The sequence below is a fragment of the Spinacia oleracea genome, unplaced genomic scaffold (genome assembly GCF_020520425.1).
Source record: "Spinacia oleracea cultivar Varoflay unplaced genomic scaffold, BTI_SOV_V1 SOVchr0_012, whole genome shotgun sequence".
Classification (NCBI taxonomy): Eukaryota; Viridiplantae; Streptophyta; class Magnoliopsida; order Caryophyllales; family Amaranthaceae; genus Spinacia; species Spinacia oleracea.
In genome coordinates this window covers 135,633-140,000 of record NW_026614340.1, presented here as the reverse complement: position 1 = coordinate 140,000, position 4,368 = coordinate 135,633, and positions in this window count along the sequence as shown.

Sequence of the window (4,368 nt, the reverse complement as noted above, 5' to 3'; positions counted from 1 at the left end):
CCAAGATCCGTCGGTTCCGAATATTCATAGATGGAGTATTTAATGCCATTAAATACGTTGATCAGTTTACGTACTATTTGTGTGACCCTACGGGTTCAGTCAAGAGTAAGCTGTGGATTAATATCATTAATTCCACTTGAACTGAAGCGGCCTCTAGCTAGGCATTCAGCTCACTTGATCTCACTGAATTATTAACTTGTTAATTAATACTGAACCGCATTTATTAGACTTAACATAGAATGCATACTTGGACCAAGGGCATTATTTCCTTCAGTCTCCCACTTGTCCTTAGGGACAAGTGTGCATTTCCTAATTCCTTGTCGCTCGATGCTTGCTCTTGAACATAAGGTAAGAGTTGTCATCCTTATTATGTCCAGAGGTGTTTCCTCGGTTTCAGAGTTCAACTGATCAAATAAACAGATAATCATAGCCTATGATTCATCCGAGCACGGCCATGCATTTCACAGTTTCTAGCTCTCCGAGTGGCCTTGTACAACTTTAAGCATCTCATCCCGATTTATGGGAGGACAATCCCAATCTTGCGATCTTGAGATTAGACTTCGTTTGATAGGTGATTACCTGAGCGTTGCCTTTATAGCCTCCTTTTACGGTGCGACGGTTGGTCAACGTCAAAGCAACCAGTTCTCAAACAAGTAATCTCAAATCACTCAGGTATTGAGGATTTAGTGTCTAATAATTTAATGAAATTTACTTATGACAGACTTTCATCTCTTACAGTAAAGTTTCATAGGTCTTGTCCGATACTAGTCTTCCCAAAGTAAGTATCTATGCAAATGATTATGACATTGCCATGTCCACATAGTTCAAGAAACAGAACTACTAGTCATCTTGCACTCTAATCGTCTAACGTTTTCTATGCGTCCAATTTTATAGAAAACTCCAATTAGGGACCATTTTCAACCTTTGACATTCAAGTTCACTTGATAGACATTTCTTAGTCACAGGACTGGTCCTGACAGTCTATCTTGAATATATCGTCAAATTGAAGGGACTCATCATTTAATAAACCACAAATTAAATGGAAAAAATGAATTTCTTTCATTTATTGTGAATGATTAACCAATAATGTTTTACAAAGATTTAAACTCTAAAACTTTAAAACATTAAACAGAGACATCAAAGCCATTCTCCAATATGCTTGATTCCCATAGCTGCAGTGTGCGAGTTGTGCTTCGCTTGCGGCAGAGGTTTAGTTAATGGATCTGATATGTTGTCCATCAGTTCCAATTTTGCTTATCTCGACTTCTTTTCTTTCAACGAACTCTCGTAGAAGGTGAAATCTACGAAGTACATGCTTGACTCTCTGGTGGTGTCTAGGCTCTTTTGCCTGTGCAATAGCTCCGTTATTATCACAATACAGGGCTATTGGTCCTTTAATGGAGGGGACTACACCAAGTTCTCCTATGAACTTCCTTAGCCATATAGCTTCCTTTGCTGCTTCATGTGCAGCAATGTACTCCGCTTCAGTTGTAGAATCCGCAATGGTGCTTTGCTTAGCACTTTTCCAGCTTACTGCTCCTCCGTTGAGGCAGAAGACAAACCCAGACTGTGATCTGAAATCATCTTTGTCGGTTTGGAACTTGCGTCCGTATAGCCTTTAACAATTAATTCATCATCTCCACCATAGACCAGGAAGTCATCTTTGTGCCTTTTCAGGTACTTCAGAATGTTCTTGGCAGCAGTCCAATGCGCCTCTCCTGGGTCTGACTGGTATCTGCTCGTAGCACTGAGTGCGTACGCAACATCCGGGCGTGTACATATCATAGCATACATTATTGAACCAATCAATGATGCATGTGGAATCCCACTCATTCGTCTACGCTCATCAAGTGTTTTGGGCACTGAGTCTTGCTTAGAGTCATTCCATGAGACATGGGTAGGTAGCCTCGCTTGGAGTCCGCCATCTTGAACCTATCAAGCACCTTATTGATATAAGTGCTTTGACTAAGTCCAATCATCTTTTTAGATCTATCTCTGTAAATCTTGATGCCCAATATGTACTGTGCTTCTCCTAGATCCTTCATCGAAAAACATTTCCCAAGCCAAATCTTGACAGAGTTCAACATAGGAATGTCATTTCCGATAAGCAATATGTCGTCGACATATAATACTAGGAAAGCAATTTTGCTCCCACTGACCTTCTTGTATACACAAGATTCGTCCGCGTTCTTGATGAAACCAAAGTCACTGACTGCTTCATCAAAACGTATATTCCAGCTCCTGGATGCCTGCTTCAATCCGTAGATTGACTTCTTTAGCTTGCATACCTTTTTAGCATTCTTTGGATCCTCAAAACCTTCAGGCTGTGTCATAAACACAGTTTCTGTTAAAACGCCGTTTAAGAAAGCAGTTTTGACATCCATCTGCCATATTTCGTAATCGTAATATGCAGCGATTGCTAACATTATTCGAATAGACTTTAGCATTGCAACTGGTGAAAAGGTTTCATCGTAATCCACACCGTGGACTTGCCTGTAACCTTTTGCAACCAATCTAGCTTTGAAAACTTCAAGTTTCCCATCCTTGTCCTTTTTCAGTTTGAAAACCCATTTGCTTCCAATGGCTTGGTAGCCATCTGGCAAATCGACCAAATCCCATACTTGGTTTTCAGACATGGAGTCTAATTCAGATTGCATGGCTTCTGCCACTGCTTGGAGCTAGGGCTCGTCATAGCTTGCTTGTAAGTCGCAGGTTCATCACTTTCAAGTAATAGAACGTCATAGCTCTCGTTCGTCAAAATACCTAAGTACCTTTCCGGTTGAGATCTATATCTTTGCGATCTACGCGGGGTAACATTTCTAGATTGACCATGATTCTCACCAGATTCTTCTAAAGATCTCTGAGTTTCATCCTGAATGTCATCTTGAGCATTCTCTAGAGTTTGTTGTTCGACTCGAATTTCTTCGAGGTCTACTTTTCTCCCACTTGTCATTTTGGAAATGTGATCCTTCTCCAAAAGACACCATCTCGAGCAACAAACACTTTGTTCTCAGATGTATTGTAGAAGTAATACCCCTTTGTTTCCTTTGGATAGCCCACAAGGATACATTTGTCAGATTTTGGATGAAGTTTGTCTGAAATTAATCGTTTGACGTATACTTCACATCCCCAAATCTTAAGAAAAGACACATTGGAGGTCTTTCCAAACCATAATTCGTATGGAGTCTTTTCGACAGCTTTAGACGGAGCTCTATTTATAGTGAGTGCAGCTGTATTTAGTGCATGTCCCCAAAATTCTAATGGAAGTTCGGCCTGACCCATCATTGACCTGACCATGTCTAGCAAGGTTCTGTTCCTCCGTTCTGACACACCGTTCCATTGTGGTGTTTCCAGGAGGAGTCAATTCTGATAGAATTCCACATTCTTTCAGATGGTCATCAAATTCATAGCTCAGATATTCACCGCCTCTATCAGACCGCAGTGCCTTAATCTTCTTGCCTAATTGATTCTCTACTTCACTCTGAAATTCCTTGAATTTGTCAAAGGATTCAGACTTATGCTTCATTAGGTAGACATAACCATACCTACTGAAGTCATCAGTGAAAGTGATAAAGTAGCTGAAACCACCTCTAGCATTTGTACTCATTGGTCCACATACATCTGTATGGATTAAACCCAATAGTTCATTTGCTCTTTCTCCAACTTTAGAGAAAGGTTGCTTTGTCATTTTGCCAAGTAAACATGATTCGCATTTACCATAATCCTCTAAGTCAAATGGTTCTAGAATTCCTTCTCTTTGAAGTCTTTCTAAGCGTTTCAAGTTTATATGGCCTAATCGACAATGCCACAGATAGGTGAGATCTGAATCATCCTTTTTGGCCTTTTTGGTATTTATGTTATATACTTGTTTGTCGTGATCTAATAAATAAAGTCCATTGACTAATCTAGCAGATCCATAAAACATCTCTTTAAAATAAAACGAACAACTATTGTCTTTTATTATAAAGGAAAATCCCTTAGCATCTAAGCAAGAAACTGAAATGATGTTTTTAGTAAGACTTGGAACATGGAAACATTCTTCCAGTTCCAAAACTAGCCCGGAGGGCAACGACAAATAGTAAGTTCCTACAGCTAATGCAGCAATCCGTGCTCCATTTCCCACTCGTAGGTCGACTTCACCCTTGCTTAACTTTCTACTTCTTCTTAGTCCCTGTGGATTGGAACATAAGTGTGAGCCACAACCTGTATCTAATACCCAAGAAGTTGAATTAGCAAGTATACAGTCTATAACGAAAATACCTGAAGATGGAACGACTGTTCCGTTCTTCTGATCTTCCTTTAGCTTCAAGCAATCTCTCTTCCAATGCCCCTTCTTCTTGCAGTAGAAGCATTCGGATTCAGAAGTGG